Source organism: Macaca fascicularis, chromosome 1, assembly GCF_037993035.2.
Source record: "Macaca fascicularis isolate 582-1 chromosome 1, T2T-MFA8v1.1".
In the NCBI taxonomy this organism is placed as follows: Eukaryota; Metazoa; Chordata; class Mammalia; order Primates; family Cercopithecidae; genus Macaca; species Macaca fascicularis.
The window spans coordinates 35,076,771-35,099,499 of record NC_088375.1 but is presented as its reverse complement, the minus strand read 5'-3'; the positions used below and the strand labels follow the sequence as shown (position 1 = coordinate 35,099,499).

General features: G+C 35.9%; 1 long non-coding RNA gene across 4 annotated transcripts in view; it reads left to right on the top strand.

Annotated features, from left to right (window-relative positions):
• Window positions 1-22,729, top strand: part of LOC107126550 (uncharacterized) — a 340,932-nt gene that overhangs the window by 191,905 nt on the left and 126,298 nt on the right. For 3 of the 4 annotated variants that reach the window (XR_010581393.2, XR_010581341.2, XR_010581359.2), the window contains one exon: window positions 15,274-15,327. The exons of the other annotated variant lie outside the window; for it this stretch is intronic. This is a non-coding gene — a long non-coding RNA (uncharacterized lncRNA). The remainder of the gene's footprint in view (window positions 1-15,273; window positions 15,328-22,729) is intronic. 4 annotated transcript variants of the gene reach the window in all.

Sequence of the window (22,729 nt, the reverse complement as noted above, 5' to 3'; positions counted from 1 at the left end):
CAATCTTAGTGATTATTGGTTTGTTCATATTTTCTATTTCTTCATAATTCCATCTTGGTATGTTGTATGTTTCTAGCTCTTTATTCAGTTTTTCTAGGTTATTCAATTTTTTGATGTATAGTAGTAGTTCATAGTAGTCTCTCATGATCCTTTCTGTTTAGAAAACTACTTTTGTCTTTTTGGCTTCTATTTTATTTCATTTCATTTATTTCTACTCTAATATTCATTGTTTTCTTCCTTGTGGAAACTATGGGGTTAATTTATTCTTTCTCTAGTTCCTTGAGGTGGTTATTTGAGATATTTCTTTTTTTAATATAGGTGTTCATCACCATAAACTTCCCTCTTAGAGTTGCATTTGCTGCCTTACATAAGCTTTGGTATATTGTTTTCCTTTTAGTTTGTCTCAAGGCATTTTTTTGATTTCTCTTTTAATGTACTCTGTGACCCATTGGTTGTTTAAGAGTGCAGTAATTTCCATGTAATTTGTACAGTTTTCAAGTTTTTTTGTTACTGATTTTTAATTTTATATTATTCTTGTAAAATATATTTGATATAATTTCAGTCTTTTAAATTATATTTTGAGACTTGTCTTGTGGTCTAATATAAGATCTATCCTGGAGAATGTTCTACGTGTGCTTGAGAAGAATGTATATTTTGCAACTCTTGAATGCAGTATTCTGTATATATGCTAGTTACATTTACTCTGAAGTGTACTTCAAATCTGCTGTTTTCCTATTGATATTCTGTCTGAATAACCTATTCATTATTGAAAGTGGAGTTGTGAAATTACTTACTATTATTGTACTGCTGTCTTTGTCTCTTTTAAGTTCTGTTAATATTTACTTTATATATTTAAGTGCTTCAGTGTTTGGTGCATGGATATTTACAACTGTATATCCTCTTGATAAATTTATCATTACAAACTAACTTTTTTTTTTTTGCCTTTTGTGACAGATTTTGACTGGAAATCTATTTTGTCTGATGTAACTGTGCTTACCTCTGTTCATTTTTTATTACCATTTCCATGAAATAACTTTGTCCATCCCTTTACTTTTAGTCTATGTGTGTCCTTAAAGGTAAAGTGAGTATCTCGTAGGAGCAGATAGTTCGATCTTGTTTTTACTCACTCTTTCTTTTGATTGAATAATTTAATCCCTTAACATTTAAAGTAATTATTGATAGGTAAGTATTGATAGGTAATGCCATTTTGTTAATTATTTTCTGACTGTTTTGTAGTTCTTTTGTTCCTTTCTTCCACTCTTGCCTAGTTCCTTTGCAATTTGTTAATTTTTGGTAATGTTATGCTTTGATTTCTTTCTCTTTTGTGTCTCTACTAGAGGTTTATTTTGTGGTTATCACAAGGCTTACCTAAAATATATTATAATAGTCTATTTTAAGCTGATAACAACTTAACTTTAGTTGTATTTGAAATCTAAATTTTTATTTTCCCCACTCCACATTGTATGTTATTGATGTCATACTTTACATATTTTTATTATATATTGTATAATAATGAACAAATTATTGGTTGTTATTTATATTTTTTCTTTTAGCTTTTATATTAGAATTAAATGTGATTTATGTGCCGTAATTACAATATTAGGGCATTTAACATTTTAGCATATATTTAATTTTACAAGTGAGTTTTATACTTTTATATGTTTTTATGTTGTTACCTAGCATATGTCTTAGCCTGTTCAGGCTGCTATTATAAAATACCTTAAAATGGTTAGCTTATAAACAAGGAAAGTGTTTTTCTCCCAGTTCTGAAGCCTGGGAATCACTGGCAGATTTGGTGTTTAGTGAATGCCTACTATCTGCTTCATAGATGATGCCTCTAGCTCTGTCTTCACATGGCGGAAGGAACAAACAACTTTCTTCAGGCTTCTTTTTATAAGGGAACAGATCTTATTTATGAGGGTTTTTCCCTTATGACTTAATCACCTCCTCTTAAGACTATCACATTGGGGGCCAATATCTTTTAATACACTTACATTAGGATACATATGGATTTTTTGAGGGGAGGTGGGGATACAAATATTCAGTTCATAGCAGATTTCATTTATTACAACTTGGAGAACTTTCTTTAGCATTTCTTATAAGTTAGGTCTAGTGGAGATGAACTCCTTCAGCATTTTTGGGGGGTGAGGGGTGGTCTGGGAATGTCTTCATTTCTGAAGGGCAGCTTTGTATTGGGTATAGTATTCTTGGGTATAAGGTTTTTCCCCCCTACCCCCAAACCCAGCACTTTGGATTTATTTTCCCACTCCCTTCTGGCCTGCAAAGCTTCTGTTGAGAAATATACTGATAGCCTAATAGGAATTGCCTTGCAATATGATAAGTCACTTTTTCCTTGATGTTTTAAAAATTCTCTCTTTGTTTTTGACTTTTGTCAATTAGTTTATTGTATGCTTCAGTGTAATCTTCTTTGGTTTGATCTTCCTTGGGATTCTTTGAGTTTCATATATCTGAATGTCTATATCCCACCCAAGATTTGATATGTTTTTAGTCATTATTTAAAAAAATAAGCCTTCTGCCCTTTTCTATATCCCCTTTTCTTCTAGAATTTCTATAATTCATATGTTTGTTCACTTGATGTTGTCATGTAAGTCTTGTATGCTTTCTTCACTTTTTCATTCTTTTTTCTTTCTTATTCCTCCAGATGAATAATTTTAATTATCTGTCTTGAAGTTAATTAATTCTTTCTTTTATATGATTGAGCCTCCTGTTGAAACTCTTTCCAGTTTTTCTCTCCTGTCATTGTATTTTTATCTCCAGAATTTGTTTTGTTCTTTTTTTAATGGTTTAGTTTCTATTTTTATTAATCTTCTCATTTTGTTCATACATTGTTTTTCTGATTTCATTTAGTGTTCCATCTGTGTTCTCTTGTATCTCATTGAGATCCCCAATGTGATTCCTCTAACTCTTTTTCAGGCAACTCATAGAACTTCATTTTCTCTGGTTAGTTACTGAACTTTCTTGTGGTGGTATCATGATTCTTTATTTTCCACATAGTCTTGTATTGGTGTGTCCTTTTTGATAGAGCAAATGTCTCTTCCAGTCATTATAGACTCATTTGGCTGATTGTAGTCTAGATTGAGTATCCACAGACTATGGTTTATGGGCCTAATCTGGCCTGCAAACTGTTTTTGTATGGCCCAAAATGTATAATTTTTTTGTTACTTTTTTAAAAAATTGAGGAAGAGGAAGAGGAATAAAGAGGAGGAAGAAGAGAGCGATGAAGACTATTTGCAGCTTGCAATCCCTAAAATACTATCTGAGTAGTTACAGAAAATGTTTGTGATCCCTGTTCTGGGTCTTGGTCCTTACATCTAAACTGTTGACTTTTGAAGTCAACAATGAATATGGGGGTGCTCAGTAAGGTCTCTCCACTCTGGGTGGGTTGGAACTCCAGTATTCCCCAGTACTCAATGACTTCTGGTGTCACCATGCAGGTTTTTCCCTCTGTAATAGCCGCTCTGTAATAGGCCTCATGGATTTTCACCCTGTGCAAGTTCAGTCCAGCCCTTGTGTATAAACTGAAGGAGAGCTACCTTTCAGATCTTGAGGCCCTAACATCTGTGTAGTTTGTTCATCTTTTATAGCCTGTCCCGCAAATTTCAGCTAGCTCAGCTACCATAAATCTCTGCTTTCTGAGCAGTAAGACCTTTATGCTTTGACTCTACCTCTCTTCACCGTAGTAAAACAGAGCTGGTGTGAACAAATATTCAACTCAAATGTTTTCCTTCTCTCAAGGCTCACTGTTTTGCTCTATCTGTTGTTCATGCCTGTAATTCCCTCATATGTTTTGTCCAGTTTTGTAGTTATTTAGGATGAAATGGTAAGTCCAATTTTAGTTATCTGAACGTGTCCTAAAGTGAAAGATTAGGCCTTTACTTTTAATATTCATTCAAGTATGAGAGACGAAATTTTGGACTTACAAGAATCGCACAGCTGGGATTAATATCTTCTTCTAACACACATACACACATATAAAGTAGGAAGCCTTAAAAATGCTATAGCCTCAGTGAAATTATACTGTATAAAAACAATCTTCTCAGGAGCATCGGAAGATGACAAAGTCATCTTTATGTGTCTGCCTGGCTTTTGGGTGAAAAAGAGTCTTTCTTGATATATTGTTAGCATAGGCCTTAAAATCATAGGGGTAATGTTTTGAATTTACATTAGGTTCTTGTCCTGAGAGATATCCAATTAAGAAATTAACACAAAATTCAGTCCCATGTGGGTAATATTCTGAGGATGACTGACAGAATCAAATATAAAATCATTCTTGAGGAATAAATTCTCAACCTTGGGTATACTGTATTTTCACATACAGAGGTCTACTGAAGATTAAATAAAACCTTATATGATACATGAGGAAATAATCTACCATATGAAGCATCAGCAGCTACAACAAACATCAGGGAATTATATTGTTAACAATTTTGAGTTACTGAAGAGTTTGAGAGATACATCTAAAATGATTAAATTAATGCAAAAATAAAAAAAGCATAGAACAAGACTCTATGAAAGGAAAAGACCAAACAGTTTAAAAAAGGAATTAGTTAAAGCTTACAAATAAATAGTTACATAAGATAACACTTAATACTTTGGTAAATAAAAAGATCCTGCCTAGTTGAACAGACAACTAGTGAAATACAAAAAGGCAAATGGACATTCAGTGGGATAGAAAAAATTTTGAAATTCTGGTCAGGCACAGTGGCTCATGCCTTGTAATCCCAGCCGCAGGAGGCTGAGGCATGAGAATTGCTTGAACTTGGGAGGTGGAAGTTGCAGTGAGCCCAGATCATGCCATTGCACTCCAGTCTGGGCTACAGAGCAAGACTCTGTCTCAAGAAAAAAAAAAGAGAAGAAAAGTTGGAAAATCTGAAAGAAAGGTCAAGAAGTATAGAGAAGTGAATATTCAGTTAAAAATGATCAATGTAATATTTCTGAAAGATACTAAAATCAGAATAAGTAAATTTAAAAATGATAAATGCACAGCAAATAAGGAATTGGGTAGAAGATGATTAATGAAGAGAAATAATAAATAAAATAAGATGAAATGAATGTTAACTAATTTAGTATATATGAGAAAGTCAAAGTGTAACTAATGCAACTGGAGTAAATAAAAAACAAGGATGCTGTTCGTACCACAGTAACTCAGAAAGTCTTTGGAATTGGAGGCATCAGATACATCTGAAGACTGAGGATGGTGCAGGCTGAAACCAGGATTTTGAAAAGTCGCTATGAGTAACACTCCAGCTCTTTTCTCCAGCTGACAAGACAATGCTCCCCACAACTCCCTAGCAGAGGACTAGAAAGGTATTTGTTGAAAAGTTTGTAACAGAGAAAGTCAGAACTCAGGAATACAAAGTGTAGCTGAGGTTGGGTATGAGATTTGTACAGAGCATATGGGTATTAAGTGAAAGTCTATAAAGTGAATGATGAGGTTTCCACCTCAGCTACCTAAGCACTGACAGTTGGGCAACTACAATATTTGAAAATACAGTTTATGTGCATAGTGCATATGTGCACTAGCCCTCAGCTGTGTGGTCAATAGAGAGTACTGGATATACCTCTGGTTACTTGTCTCTTAATAACCTCAACTGTTTTAGCCTCTCCTGAAATTAGAGTTGAGCTTTAGCACATCCTCCAACATGGTGGGAGTCACAGCAACTCCAGCACCCAGGTCCAATCCAACTGGACTCACAGAGGCTCTTCACAAAGGCTCCATAAATCTGTCTATTTCTTCCATTTTCTGCCTGATGATTGTTAGTAGAGCAGGATATTTCTAGGGATGAGACAGTTGAGCAGCTGACAAGAGTTGTATTCAATTTATATGCTGAACAAAAGGTAAGCATTGGTGAACATAAGGAAAAGAAAAATAAAGTTTTATGAACAAACTACTATAAATTTTGTTTTATTATTTTGGATAAGTTCCAGAAGTGGTATTTCTGGGTCATAAGATAGATGTATGTTTATTTTTATCATAAATGGCTCAGTGTTTTGGTTGAACCATTTAATATTCCCTCTACAATGTATGAGAGTTCTGAGTTGCCAATATTGGGTATTATCTGTCTTTATTTAACAGTTTTATGGTGTATGCTTTTATTTCATGGTGATTTCAGCTGCATTTTCTTGAGGCCTAATGAGATTGAACTCTTTATCGTATTTATTGGGCATTTGTACATCCTCCTTTGTGATGTGTCAGTTAAAATCTTTTACTTATTTCTTATTTGAGAGTTTTCTTTTTAATAAATTTGTGTTACTTTAAAAATTTTAAATTTATTACTCTTTTATTGTTTGTTTTAACTTTTAAGTTCAGGGGTACATGTGCGTGTTTGTTATACAGGTAAACTTGTGTTGTGGGGTTTGTTGTACAGATTATTTCGTCACTCAGGTATTAAGCCTAGTACCCATTAGTTACTTTTCTGAATCCTGTCCCTCCTCCCAATCTCCACCCTATGATAGGCCCCTTTATGTGTCCGTGTGTTCTTATCATTTAGCTCCCACTTATAAGAGAAAACATGTGGTATTTGGTTTTCTATTCCTCTGTTTGTTTGCTAAGGATAATGGCCTCCAGCTCCATCCATGTCTCTGCAAAGAACATGATCTTACTCTTTTTATGACTGCATAGTATTCCATGGTGTATATCTACTACATTTTATTTATCCAGTATAATTGATGGGCATTTAGGGTGATTCCATTTCTTTGCTATTGTGAATAGTGCTGCAATAAACATATGCATGCAAGTGTCTTTATAATAGAATAATTTATATTCCTTTGGTTATACATCCACTAATGGGTTTGCTAGGTCAAATGGTATTTCTGTTTTTAGGTCTTTGAGGAATTGCCACACTGTCTTCTACAATGGCTGAAGTAATTTACATGCCCACCAGCAATGTATGAGTCCCCTTTTCTCTACCACTTTGCCAGCATCTCTTATTTTTTCGACTTTTTAATAACTGCCAATCTGACTGGTGTGAGGTGGTATCTCATTGAGGTTTTCATTTTGATTTCTCTAATGATTAGTAATGTTGAGCTTTTTTTTCCATATGATTGTTCATTACATATAAAAGTGTCTGATTTTGTCCTTTGCCCACTTTTTAATGGGTTTTTTTTCTTATAAATTTAAGTTCTTTATAGATGCTAGATATTAGACCTTTGTCAGATGCATAGTTTTCAAAGTTTTTTTCCCATTCTGTAGGTTGTCCTTTGCTGTGCAGGAGTTCTTTAGTTTAATTAGATCCCATTTGTCAAATTTTGGTTTTGTTGCAGTTGCTTTTGGCATCTTCATCGTGAAATCTTTTCCTGTTCCTGTGTCCAGACTGGTAGTGCCTAGCTTGTCTTCAAGGGTTTTTATAGTTTGGGTTTTACATTTAAGTCTTTAGTTCATCTTGAGTTAATTTTTATATATAGTATAACAAAGGGGTTCAGTTCCAGCCTTCTGCATATGGCTAGCCAGTTATTCTAGCACCAGTTATTGAATAGGGAATAGTTACCTCATTGCTTGCTTTTGTCAAGTTTGTTAAAGATCGGGTAGCCATAGGTGTGCAGCCTTATTCTCTATTTTGTTCTGGGTTCTCTATTTTGTTCCATTGGTTTATGTGTTTGTTCTTGGTTTTGTTTACTGTAGTCCGTAGTAGCCATGCTGTTTTGTTTGCTGTAGACCTGTAGTAGAGTTTGAAGTTGAGTAGTGTGATGCTCCCAGCTTTGTGCTTTTTGCTTAGGATTGCCTTGGCTATTCAGGCTCTTTTTTTGGTTCCATAGAATTTAAAAATAGTTTGCTAGTTCTGTGAAGAATCACAATGGTTGTTTAATAGACATAGCATTGAATCTATAAATTGCTTTGGGCAGTAAGACCATTTTTATAATATTGATTCTTTCTGTCCATTAGCATGGAATGTTTTTTCATTTGTTTGTGTAATCTGTGATTTCTTTGAGCAGTGTTTTGTAGTTCTCATTGTAGAGATCTTCCCCTCCCTTGTTAGCTGTATTCTTAGGTATTTTATTCTTTTTGTGGCAATTATGAATGGGACTGCATTTCTGATTTGGCTCTTGGCTTGACTGTTGGTGGTGTATAGGCTGCTAGTGATTTTTGCACATTGATTGTGTATCCTGAGACTTTGCCGAGGTTGTTTATCAGCTGGAGGAGCTTTTAAGCCGAGACTGAGGTTTTCTAGATATAGAATCATGTCGCTTACAAACAAAGATAGTTTGACTTCCTCTCTTCCTATTTGAATACCGTTTATTTCTTTCTCTTGTCTGCTTGTGCTGGTCAGGACTTCCAATACTATTATTACTCTTTTTTAACTTTTATTTTAGGTTCAGGGGTACATGTGCAGGTTTGGTATATAGGCAAATTGCATGTCATGGGGGTTTGGTGTACAGATTATTTCATCACCCATGTAATCAACATAGTACCCGATAGGTAATTTTTTAATCTTCACCTCTTCCCATCCTGCACTCTCAAGTAAGCCCTGGTGTCTATTATTGCCTTCTTTGTGTCCATATGTACTCAAAGTTTAACTCCCACTTATAAATGAGAACATGTGTTCTTTGGTGTTCTGTTCCTGTGTTAGTTCACTTAGAATAATGGCTTCCAGCTCCATCAATATTGCTGTACGAGATATGATCTCCTTCTATTATTGCTGCATACTATTTCATGGTGTATATGTACCCCTTTTTCTTTATCCAGTCTACCATTGATAGGCATTTAGATTGATTCCATATCTTTCCTCTTGTGAATAGTGCTGTGACGAACATATGTGTGCATGTGTCTTTATGGTAGAACAATTTATATTCCCTTGGGTATATATCCAATACTGGGATTGCTGCAACAAATGATAATCCTTTTTAAAGTTCTTTGTGAAATCACCACATTGCTTTCCACAATGGCTGAACTAACTTACACTTTCACCAACAATGTATAAGTGTTCCCTTTTCTCTACAACCTTGCCACCATCTGTTATTTTTTGACTTTTGATAGTAGCCATTCTGACTCATTTGAGATGGTATCTCACTGTGGTTTTGATACGTGTTTCTCTAATTATTAGTGATTTTGAGCATTTTCTCATATACTTGTTGGCCAAGTGTATGTCTTCTTTGGAAAAGTTCCTGTTCATGTCCTTTGCCCACTTTTTAATGAGGTTGTTGGATTTTTGCTTTGCAAATTTAAGTTCCTTATAGATTCTGGATATTAGACCTTTGTCAGATGCATAGTTTGCAAAAATTTTCTCCCATTCTGTAGATTGTCTGTTCACTCTGTTGATAATTTCTTTTGCTGTGCAGAAGTTCTTTAGTTTAATTAGATCCCATTTGTCAATTTTTGGTTTTGTCGCAATTCCTTTTGGTGTGTTTGTAATAAAATCTTTGCTGGGTCCTATATTGAGAATGGTACTTTGTGATTATGTTTCAGGATTTGGATAGTTTTATATTTTCCATATTAATTAAAGATTAAGTCTTTAATCCTTCTTGAGTTGATTTTTTATATGGTGTAAGGAAGGGGTCCAATTCCCAGCACCACTTATTGAATAGGAAGTCCTTTCCCCATTTCTCATTTTTGTCAGTTTTGTCAAAGATCAGATGGTTGTAGATGTGCAGCCTCATTTCTGGGCTCTCTATTCTGTTCGATTGGTCTGCGGTTCCATTTTTGTACCATACCATTCTGTTTTGGTTAGTGTAACCTTGTATAGTTTGAAGTCAGGTAATGTGATGCCTCCAACTTTATTCTTTTTGCTTAGGATTGCCTTGGCTATTCAGGTTCTTTCTTGGTTTCATATGAATTTTAAAATAGGTTTTTCTAATTCTGTAAAGAATGTCATTGGTAGTTTGATAGGAATAACATTGGATCTGTAAATTGCTTGGCAGTATGGCCATTTTAACAATATTTATTCTTCCTATCCATGAGAATGGCATGTTTTTCGATTTGTTTATGTCCTCTCTGATTTCTTGGATCTGTGTTTTTAAATTCTCATTATAGAGGTCTTTTGCCTCCTTTTAAAGCTTTATTTCTAGGCATTTTATTCTTTTTGTAGCTATTGTGAATGGCATTGCATTATTGACTTAGCTCTTAGCTTGGATGTTGCTGGTGTACAGAAATACTAGTGGTTTTTCCACATTTATTTTGTATCCTGAAACTTTGCTGGAGTTGTTTATCAGATCAAAGAGCTTTCAGGCAGAGATTATGGGGATTTCTAGGTATAGAATCATATCTTCTACCGAAAGGGATAGTTTGATTTCCTCTCTTCCCATTTGGAGGCCTTTTATTTCCTTCCCTTGCCTGATTGTTCTAGCTAGGCCTTTCAGTACTATGCTGAATAGGGGAGGTGGGAGTGGGAATCTTTATCTTGTTCTAATTTTCAAGGGGAATGCTTCCAGCTTTTGCCCATTCAATATGATGTTGGCTGTGTGTTTTTCACGGATGGCTCTTATTATTTTGAAGTATGTTCCTTCATTGCCCAGTTTTCTGAGGGTTTTGAACATGAAGAGATGCTGAATTTTATTGAAACCTTTCCTGCATCTACTGAGATTATATGTTTCTTTTTTTAGATCTGTTTATGTGGTAAATCACATTTGTTAATTTGCATGTATCAAACCTACCTTGTATCCCAGAGGTAAAACCTACTTGATCATATTGGATAAGGTTTTTGATGTCCTGCTGAATTTTGTTTGCTAGTATTTTGTTGAGGATTTTTTCCACCTATTTTCATCAAGGATATTGACCTAAAGTTTTCTTTTTGTTATTTCTCTACCAGATTTTATTATCAGTATGATTCTGGCCTCAAAGAATGAGTTAGGGAGGAGTCCCTTCTCCTCAGTTTTTTGGAATAGTTTCAGTAGGAATGGTACAAGCTCTTCCTTATGCATCTGGTAGAATTTGGCTGTCAATCCTTCTGGTCCTGGGTTTTTTCTGGTTGGTAGGCTTTTTATTGCAGATTCAATTTTGGAACTCTTTGATCTGTTCATGCATTCAATTTCTTCCTGGTACAATCTTGGGAGGTTGTTTGTTTCTAGGAATTTATCATTTTTTCGCCTAGATTGTCTAGCTTGTATACATAGAGATGTTAGATTCTGAGGGTTTTTGTATTTCTGTGGGGTCAGTGGTAACCTTCCTTTTGTCATTTCTGATGGTATTTATTTGGATATTCTCTCTCTCTCTCTTTTTTTTATTAGTCTAGCTAGCAGTCTATCAGTCATTAATTCTTGTAAAGAACCAACACCTGGATTCACTGATCTTTTTTATGGTTTGTTGTGTCTCAGTTTCCTTAAGTTCAGTTTTGATTTTGGTTATTTCTTGTCTTCTGCTAGCTTTGGGGTTGGTTTGCTCTTGTTTCTCTAGTTCCTTTAGTTATTGTGTTCTTAATTTGAGATCTTTCTAACTTTTTGATGTGGGCATTTAGTGTTATAAACTTTCTCTTAACAATGCTTTAGTTGTGTCCCAGAGATTCTGTATTGTATTTTCATTCTCATTAGTTTCATAGAATTTCTTGATTTCTGCCTTAATTTCATTATTAACCCAAAAGTCTTTCAGGAGCAGGTTTTTAAATTTCCATGTAATTTTATGGTTTTTAGCAATTTTCTTAGCATTGATTTCTATTTTTGTTGTGCTGTTGTCTGAGAGTGTGATTGGTATGATTTTGTTTTTTATGAATTTGCTGAGGATTGTTTTATGCCCAATTGTGTGATTGATTTTAGAGTATGTGCCATGTGCAAATGAGAAGAAAGTATTTTGCGTGGAGAATTCTGTAGATGTCTATTAGGTCCACTTGGTCAAGTGTTAAGTTCAGGTCCTGAATAATTCTGCTAGTTTTCTTACTCGATGATCTGTCTAATATTGTCATTGGGGTGTTCAAGTCTCCCACTATTATTGTGTGGTTATGTAAATTTCATCATAGGTATCTAAGAACTTGCTTTATGAATATGGGTGCTCCTGTGTTGGGTGCATGTATGTTAAGGATAGTTAGGTCTTCTTGTTGAATTGAGCCCTTTACCATTATGTAATGTCCTTCTTTGTCTTATTATTTTTTTTTTTTTAACTCTGTTGGTTTACAGTCTGTTTTGTCTGAAATTAGAATAGTAACCTCTGCTTTTTTTCTGTTTTCCTTTTGTTTGGTGGATTTTTCTCCACCCCTTTACTTGGAGACTGTGTGTGTCACTGCATGTAAGATGGGTCTCTGGAAGACAGCATACCCTTGGGTCTTGCTTCTTTATTCAACTTGCCAGTCTATGCCTTTTAATTGGGTTAGCCCATTTATATTCAAGGTTAGTGTTGATATGTGTGGATTTGATCTTGTCATCAAGTTTTTAGCTTTTTATTATGCAGATTTGTTTCTGTGATTGCTTTATAGTGTCACTAGTCTATGTAGTCAAGTGTGTTTTTGTAGTGGCTGGTAGTGATGTTTACTTTCCATATTTAACACTGCCTTCAAGATCTCTTTCTCTTGTAAGGTAGGTCTGATGATAACAAATTCCCTCAGCATTTGCTTGTCTGAAAAGGATCTTATTTCTCCTTTGTTTATGAAGCTTAGTTGGGCTGAATATTAAATTATTGACTGGAAATTCTTTTCTTTAAGGATGCTGAATATGAGCCCCCATCTCTTCTGGATTATAGGATCTGCTTAAAAATCTGCTGTTAGCCTAATAGGGTTCTCTTTGTAGATGACCTGCCTCTTTTCTCTAGCTGCCTGTAACATTTTTTTTTTTTTTAAATCATTTTGACTTTGGGGAATCTGATGACTATTTGTCTTGAGAATGGTATTCTTATGTAGTATTTCACAGGGCTAGTATTTCACAGGGGTTCTCTGCATTTCCTTTGAATGTTGGCCTCTCTAGCGAGGTTGGGGAAATTTTCATTGACAATATTCTGAAATATATTTTCCAAGTTACTTGCTTTCTCTCCCTCTCTTTCAGGGATGCCAGTGAGTCATAGATTTGGTCTCTTCACATAATCCTATATTTCTCAGAGATTTTATTCAGTCTTCATTTATTTTTGACTAATTTCAGAGACTATCTTCATACTCTGAGACTCTTTCCTCAGCTTGGCCTATTCTACTGTTAATACTTGGGATTGTATTCTGAAATTCTTTATGTGAGCTTTCCATTTCCAGATCTATCAGATTAGTTTGGTTCCTTTTTTATTTTTTATTTTTATTTTTTAGACAGAGTCTTACTCTGTCATCCAGGCTGGAGTATAGTGGCATGATCTTGGTTCACTGCAACCTCTGCCTCTTGGGTTCAAGTGCTTTTCCTGCCTCAGTCTCCCAAGTAGCTGGGATTACAGGTACATGCCATCATGTCTGGCTAATTTTTAGTATTTTTAGTGGAAATGGGGTTTTGCCATTTTGGCCAGGCTTGTCTCAAACTCCTGACCTCAAGTGATCTGCCCACCTTGGCCTCCCAAAGTACTGGGATTACAGGTGTGAGCCACCATTCCTGGCCTGGTTATTTCTTAAAATGGCCATATTTCATCTTTCATCTCCTGTATTATTTTATTATATTTCTTATAATCCTTGGATATGATTTTGATTTTCTATTGAATATCAATGATCTTTGATATGGTTTGGATTTGTGTTTCTGCCCAAATTGCATGTCAAATTGTAATCTCCAATGATGGAGACAGGGCCTGGTGGGATGTGATTGGATCATGGGGGCAGACCTCTCCCTTGCTGTTCTTGTTAGAGTGAGTGAGTTCTCATGAGATCTCTGGTTGTTTAAAAGTGTATAGCACCTCCCCCTTCACTCTCTTGTTTCTGTTCTGGCCATGAAAGATGTGCCAGCTTCTCCTTCACCTTCCACCATGATTGTTACTTTCTTGAGGTCTCCACAGAAGCAGAAGCCTGAACATTCTGCAAAATCATGAGCCAATTAAACCTGTTGTCATTATAAATTACCCAGTTTCTGGAATTTCTTTATAGCAGTGTGAGAACAGACTAATACAGCAAATTAGTACTGGGAAGTGAGGCATTGCTATAAAGATACCTGAAAATGTGGAAGCAGCTTTGGAACTGGGTAAGGGGCAGAGGTTTGAGGAGTTTGGAGGGCAGGAAGATAAGGGAAAGTTTGAAACTTGCTGGAGACTTTTGAAATTGTTCTGACCAAAATCCTGATAGTGATATGGACAATGAAGTCCAAGCTGAGGTGGTCTCATATGGAGATGAGGAACTTATTGGGAAATAAAGTAAAGGTCACGCCTTCTATGCTCTAGCAAAGAGACTGGTGGCATTGTGCCCCTGCTCCAGGGATCTGTGGAACTTTGAACCTGAGAGAGATGATGTAGGTATCTGGTGGAAGAAATTTCTAAACAGCAAAACCTTCAAAAGTGACCTGGCTGCTTCTAACAGCTTATGCTCCTATGCATGAGCAAATAGATGATCTGCAACTGGAAATTAAAAGGGAAGCAGAGCATAAAAATTTGGAAAATTTCCAGCCTGACCATGTGGTAGAAAATAAAATCTCATTTTATGGGGAGGAATGTAAAGAGGAGTGGAATGTTAATAGTCACAACAATGAGGAAAATGCCTCGAAGGCATTTTAGACACCTTCGTGGCAGCCCCTCCAATCACAGGCCCAGAGGCCTAGGAGGAAAGAATAGTTTCATGGACCCAGCACAGGGCCCTGCTACCCTATGCACCTTGGGACACTGATTCTTGCATCCCAGCCATTCCAGCTCCAGCATGGCTAAAAGGGCCCCAGCTACATATCAGGACACAGCCTGTGGTATTCAGCCTGTGGGTGCACAGAGGGCAAGGACTGAGGCTTGGGAGCCTCCCTCTAGATTTCAGAGGAGGTTTTTCAAAGTAAGAAGAACATGAGATTTTGGAGAAGCTGGGGCAGAATGATATGGATTGGATTTGTGTCTCTGTCTAAATCTCATGTCAAATTGTAATCTGTAATGTTGGAGGTGGGGCCTAGTGGGATGTGATTGGATCATGGGGGCAGACTTCCCCTTTGCTGTTCATGTGATAGTGAGTGAGTTCTCACAAAATCTGGTTGTTTAAAAGTGTATAGCCCCTCCCCCTTTATTCTCTTTATCCTGCTTCAGCCATGTAACATGTGCCAGCTTCACCTTTACCTCCCACCATGATTATAAGTTTTCTGAGGCCTCCACAGAAGCAGAAGCCTGTGCAGCCTGTGGACCACGAGCCAATTAAACCTCTTTTCTTTGTAATTTACCCAGTTTCAGGTATTTCTTTATAGCAATGTGAGAACAGATTTGTACAATCTTCATTCCTATTCATATTCTGAATTATTTTTCTGTCATTTCAGCTATTTCAGCCTGGTTAAGAATCATTGCTGGGAAACTAGTGTGGTTGTTTGGAGGTAAGAAGACACTCTGGTTTTTTGAGTTGCCGGAGTTATTGTGCTGATTCTTTCTCATCTTTGTGGGCTGATGTTCCTTCAGTCTTTGAAGTTGGTGCCATTTGAATAGGCTTTCCACTCCCTCGTTTTATCCTTTTGGATGTCTTAGGGGCTTTGATTTTGGTCTAAGATGAGTGCAGTCAATTGGCTGAAGATTAGGGGGACAAATATCAGTTCAGGACTCCTATGCTGTGTGCTCTAATTCTGGGGGTCTGCCAGCTTTGTTTTCTGGACCCTTGAGGTTAGAAACCTGCTGTGCTGGAGTGGCCAAGATGTTTATAGACCTCTGGTAACAACACTATGATGGGTGGTGCCAGCCAAGGCACTTCATCAGGTGGTGGCAGCAGGATTCATGGTCATTTCCATGTTCTAGCAGCAGCAACAGCAGCAGCAGCAGCAGCACAGCACATGCTTATTGACTGAGGTGGGGCACTGACCAGTGCAAGCGTGCCATTCTCCATGCAGGCATACACTGCCTTTGGTTTTAAATGTGTTTCCTGGATTCTAGAATGTCCTGGAGCCCTCCCTGTAGATCTCCCAGTGCCTGTAAGTAACAAGACAACAGAAGCTATGGCTTAGCCATGTGGGCCTCATTAAACATAGGATATGGAACAGTGAAGATGTGCTTGAGCTTAGCAGGCAGAAGCAAGAATTCCCTTTTTATTAATGAGTTGTAGGAATTTTTTATATTAACTAGATAACAGTCTGTCAAATACCAGTTTTACAAATATTTTCTTCCACCTCATGGCTTGCCTATTTTTTTAATGTTTTCTGAATGAGCAGAAATTTTCAATTTTGATGAAGCCTAAGTTGTCATTTTCTTTCTTTTTATGGTTATTGATTACTGTGTCCAGTCTAAGAAAGCTTTTCTTACTCCCAAGTTACAATGATATTGTCTTATTAGTTTTAGTTTTCACTTTTGGGAGTAGGAGTTATTATAAATTAATGTTTATGTATTGTGTGAGGTCAGGGTCAAAGTTTTTTCATATATTCATATCTAGTGTTTCATCATTTGTTAAGTAGAGATTCCTTACCATGTTAGGTTACTTTGATTTTTACCAAAAATTAAATGACCATGCAAGTGTGGGTATATTTCTGATTTATATTCTGCCCCATGATAAAATCATCAATTTACTGACTCTTATGGCAGGAACACCTTCCTTCATTACAAGAGCTTTATAATTCTGAAATCATGGTAAAAATTCTGTAACTTAATTTTTTTTTCAATATTGGCTTTGGATTTTCAGGTCTTGCATTTCCATATACATGTTAGGATGAGATTAATAGTTTCTACAAATAAGTCTGTTGGGATCACTATTGGAATTGCTTTCAAATAATTTGAGAAGAATTGTGGAGATTAGTTTGCCAATAATTGACATCTTAAAAATATTAGTTTTATAATCAATGAACATGGTATATCTTTTCTCTTACATTTAAATTTTTTCTACGATGTTTGCAATTTTCATTTTACAGGTATTATGTTAAACTTATTAAGTATTTTGTGATTTTTGATGACATTGGAAGTAGAGTTGTTTTTAATTAAATTTTATAATTTACTAAGTAAAATACAATTAATTTTGTATATTATTTTTGCATTCTACAATTTTACTAAGTGCAGTTATGAGTTATATTAAATGGTTTGCAAATGTATTAGAATTTTCTGTGTTAACAATCATATCTCTGGGCATAGTGGCTCATGCCTGTCATCCCAGTACTTCAGAAGGCCAAGGTAGGTGGATCTCTTTATGTCAGGAGTTCAAGACCAGCCTGGCCAACATGGCAAAACCTTGTCTCTATAAAAGTACAAAAATTAGCTGGGGGAGGTGGTGTGCACCTGTAATCTCAGCTACTTAGGTCTCTGAGGCAGGAGAATTGCCTGAATCTGGGAGGCAGAGGTTGCAGTGAGCTGAGATCATGCCTCTGCATTCCAGCCTGGGTGACAGAGTAACACTCTATCTCAAAACAACAACAACAGTCATGTCATTTGCAATAAGACAGCTTTACTTCTTTTTAAATTTTTGAGCCTTTTATTTATTTCTTTTTCTTCACCTGCCCTGGCCATGACCTAAGTAGAATGTTGAATAGGAACAGTGAGAGTGGGCATCCTTGCCTTGTTTGTATCTAATGGGAAGAGTGTTTAATCGTCATTAAGTATGATGACAATTTTTCATTTTTATCAAAACCATTGATCATCTTAATGAATTCTCTTCAATTCTTCATTTTATTAGATTCAAAAATACGACTTACCATTTAAAATTTGTCAAATGTTTTGGGGGGAGAATTGGAAGATATTTGCCAGAGGATACAAAGTTTCATTTAGAAAAGATGAATAAGTTCTGGAGATATGCTGTGCAGCATGGTGTCTATAATAATAATAATAATATATTGTATACTTGAAAATTCTGGAAGTAGTAAATCTTAAATATTCTTATTACACAAAACAAAGTATGTGAGATGATAAAGATATTAACTAGCTTGATTTAACCATTTCGTAATGTATACACATCTCAAAACATCACATTGTACACCATAAAGATATACAATTTTTATTTATCAATTAACAGCTTTATAAAGTTGAGAAAAATAAAAACAGACAAGCCTGAAAGTGCGTGTACCCAAAAACAAATTAAAAAAACTCAAAAAAGAGAAATTTAGTCAAGTGTTTTCTGTGCATCTATTGATGTAATAAAATAGCTTTTCTCAACCATTTTGTTAATGTGTTGAATGACATTTATTTTTAAATGTTATACTTACATTGCACTCTTAGAATACATACCACTATATCATAATGCAATATCCTATTTACATACAACCGGACCCATTTTAGTTAACATTTTTGTTAAGAGTGTCTACATTTTGTTCTTGAAAGATGTTGTTCCCTCTTTCTATGTAATGTTTTATTCAGGTTTTGCTATTAGTTTTATTCTGGCCTCATAAAATTAATTGGAAAGTGATTTCTTTTTTTTCAAAGAGGTTGTGTACATTTGGTTTTATTTCCTCCTCAGATGTCTGATAGATTCATCAGTAGAACCACCTGAGCCTAGAGTTTTCTGTGTGAAGAAGTTTTTGATAATAAATTCAATTTCTTTACCAGCAGGTATATGGGTCTTCCAATTTTCTGTTTTATCTTGTGTCAGTTTAATAAGTGTATATTTTGAGAAGTTTATTTCATTTAAGCTGTAGAATTTTTTAGCATGAAGCTGCTTATAATATTACCCTCTTATATGTTTAAATGTTTGTACAACCTTTAATGAAAACCTCCTTTTTGTTCCTGATATTGGTAATTTGTGTTATCTCTCTCTCTCTCTCTTTTTTTTTTTTTCCACGATGTAGTCAAGACCAGACAATTTTGCTGGTCTTTTCTAACACTAACTTTGACCTTGTCATTTTTTTCCTATTGTTAATTTTCTATTCTGTATTCTCATTTTTATTTCCTTCTATCATAAACTTATTAGCATGTGTCTTATCTTTACAGTGGTAAAGGTTAGGAATAGACCTCAATTTTTAAAGTAAGAATTAAATGATAACATGTTTTCTGGTGCACAGTAATAAATAGATGGTATTCATTGTAATTATTATGAACACTTTCCTGATACTTCCTGTGAGGGTTTCTATAAATTTCTAGTTAAAAGTAATTGATATAAAGTATTGTTATTGGTATTTATGTGGGGGAAATTTTAACCGGATAGAGATCAACAGGTTAATATTTTACAGTTTTTACTGGATAAAGTTATAAATATTTGTAAGGCTGCATTCCCTTCAAAATGGAAAAAGCAGGTACTGTTTTTACTTGGGTGAGGCAATCTTCTCCTAAAGTGTAGATCAGTTGCTTACCATCTGGTGAGGGCATTTTTGTAAACCTGTGCTGACCTCAGCATCCCAGTCCCATTTATTACATTGAGTGAGATCAGCCTAGGGTTGAAAAGAGGTAGGAGTGTATAGAACCTGGTATCTATGATGACCTTGAATAAGAGAAAAAAAAATTATAAAAATGAGAAAGTCAGGTATGGAAAGGTAGAATGAAATTATTTCTTGTTGAGATCTAGCAATATGACTTGACCATGTTAGGTACTTCATGTATTCTTTGCTATTCCTAACATTATGTGATATAGATTATTATATCCATTTTAGAGTTGAGTATATCCAAGGTTATAGTCAGCTGTACAATGAGATATGAAAGCCCATTTCTTAGCACTACATAAAGTCTGTACACAGCCCCCAAAGTAGATAGCCATAGACCATTGCCAGCATTGGTATGGTGTCAAATGGTAGTGTCAACTGGAGTATGGATTAAGCAAACATGTTAACACTCATCTTCAATCCCAGGATTTAAAATATCCTCTGATGTGAAGTGGGATAAAAGCTCTTTAGAACTTCAAATAAGGTGGTTTTGTTTGTTTGTTTGTTTGTTTTGGTGGGGTAAGTTGGTAGCAGGAGGGTTGTATATAATAAAACAACTGTAGACTTTTCAGTTTGTGTTTTGTTGGAAGGTAATGAGGCCTACGGAATTGAAAACATCTCCAGAAAAGTAGACCTTGCTTTGTGCACTGGATGCATTAAGTTGAATATAAAGCTACTATTTGTATATAGGATCTCTTGACATAATTGTGAAGCTTTACTCCCATTAGGAAAACACAGGCACTGAAATTCAGGTTCTTGAATACAAGACCCAATAAAAACAACTCTTAAGCATCCTAACATGCACTTCAAAGGAGCATTTTGTCTCTGTCAATATGTAGTCTACAGTGCATTTAATTTTCTGAGGAAATCCCTGTGAGCATTTTGCTAAATGGGTAATCAATCTACCTGATCTTGCCCAGTTCAATTAAAGCACAGCTACAAGAGCACAGACAGTCCTTCCCACAGTGAAAGTGGCAAACAAGGTTAGCAAATGGAGGCTTGGGGCCCAGCTGGAACATGCCCCCTTATCCCATTGTCCTCAGGCGCATGAAGGGCAGGAAAATGGCAAAGGAGAGCCAGTTGGCCACTTTCTCACATGCTGAGTCTTCTTTTGTTTTTCATTACATGCTGTTTTTTCTCGTTACAAGCTGACTCCTCCCTTGGCTTTGTCTATTTCTTTCCCTCATTCTTCTTTCTTCTCCTCTTCCTCCTCTTTCATCTCCTTTTTCTACTTCCTCTTCCTCTCTTTCTCTCTCTTTTCTTTATTTTATATGCTGCCTTTTGTTGCTTTGATGAGAGTTCTCAATAAACAAATTCAGTATTTATTGGCTATGTTGCTTATAACACAGTAATAAGCATGGTAATCTAGAACCCATTACCAAAGATTTTGGAAGCCAGATATACTTCTGAGAGGGGCTTTTTCAGACTCCCTTTTTTGAGAGACAGAATGAGCCATAGCTATCATTCATTCTTTCAACAAATAATTTATTTACTATCAAGTACTGTTCCAGGTTATGAATATAGCAGTAAAAGAAAAGAAAAGAAATACATGCCTACAAAGGTTTCATACTTGGCAGGGAATGGAGAGACATATGTAATTTAAAAAGTAAATTATATAGTATATTGAAGGTGGTAAGCACTGGGGAGAAAAATAGAGGAGGGCAAGGAGGATGCGAATGCTGTAAGGTTGCAGTTTAAGAAGGGGTTTCAGGGTTGGCCTTGCTGAAGTGGTAACATTTGAGCAAAACCTAATGGAAGAGAAGATGAAGGAGTAAGTTGTATTTCTCTCTGGGAGGCTATCCAGAGGAAATAGCAAGTGCAAATGCCCCAAGGTGGGAGCACTCTTGGAGTATTTGAGAAACACAAGGAGTAGAGCATTTAGGGCTGAATTTTCCAGTAAAATTGCTATTTAACTTTCATGTGTAGTTTTTCAGGTATTTAATTATCATTTGTTGGTGTATACTAAAGACAGAGTAGTTGATTCCAAAGGGACTCCTAGAGGTATTCATACAAGATCAGAAGGTGCACAGATTGCTAGACCCAAAAGGAGAATTTAACAGGTTGTTGGAATATCATAAAAGGTTCAGGGAGGTGAAAATACCTGGCTGATATGAGCATTTTATCAAATGCATGCACATCAGCTCATTCAAAAGGCTGCTACAAGAACACATACCTCCAGTGAATAAAATGCAGGCACACCAGTAGACTTAGAATGAAGAACACATCTACTATATTTCAGCACTTATTTGTTCTCTTCCTTCTCAAGCTTTACTCTCAGCAAATGCCTCCAGCCTTACTGAGAACATCATGGCCATCTGATCTTAGCTTCCTCACCTTTGCCTCCACCCATGCTTGTCCCTAAGGCCTTTCTTTCTTCTCATAAGCTCCCTCTTTCTAACTAAGCCGCAGCCTTCTTTAGCATTCCTCCCAAACTTCTCTTCATAGAAGCTGTGAATTTTCCCATTTGATTACATCATTTTTTTTCCTGCTTTCCAATGAGAGCAGGAGGGTTTTTGTTTGTTGCTTCTCTTACTCATTATTGGATACTCACAAAGCTGGTACTTCCTGGTACCAAGTAAGCATCTCATAAATATTTGTAAGTGGAATGAATGGTAGTTCTCTTTTACTTTCAGACAAAAATAATCCCCTTTACTGTGTTTCTAGAGGTAGTGAGAGATGCGTGGATGGGACGTTCTCCTTCATTTCTCCGCCTCTCTCCTAACCCCTCCTTTCCCATTTTCCTAAAGAGCAGGTCCTCCCAAAGCTCTAAACCTTAGAATTTTACATATGTCAAAGTTACCCATTTCTTCTCTTTCTCAATCAAAAGCCCCATTCCCTCAACAGAGAGCATTTCCCTGGGAAAGAAGGAGGTAAATAATCTAGTTGAAGTAATTGATTTTGATGTCCCAATAATTACATCAGAGCCCTCTTGGAGAGTATCGGAATCTTCAAAAGAGGGAGAAACCTTGTTCATCTCCATATTTTCATTTTGAAAACCTCAGAAAAAAACCTGTCAGTGAACTGTAAAAGAAATCATTTAGTTTGGGAAAATTATTACCTGTTTTTCTTTATGAGAGACAGTCCCTTGGGATTTTTTGTAAATCTGTCCTTTGTCCCTTCAAACCTTTTAAGTGCTCTGTCTCTGGGTCTCATTATGGTTATTTTCAAACACCAATTTTGAGCTGTCTCTCTTGCAGCTGAGGCATCTCTGAGTGACATTTCCTATCAGGCCTGGAAGTGCATCTGACCTAACTCTGATTGTCCCACATCAGTGCTATGAGGGTCCAGCCAGTTTCTGTGATTGTCGGGTAGAAGGCAATTCCAGCCAATGGGTTAGCTCTATTTCACTCAGCAGGCTCTTCAGCTAAAAATCGCTTATTTTAAAGGGCCACTCAAGGGGCAAAGACAATGAGGACAAAAGTGTAGTTTGGCAAATCAGCAATCCTATTGAAAACCATTTCCA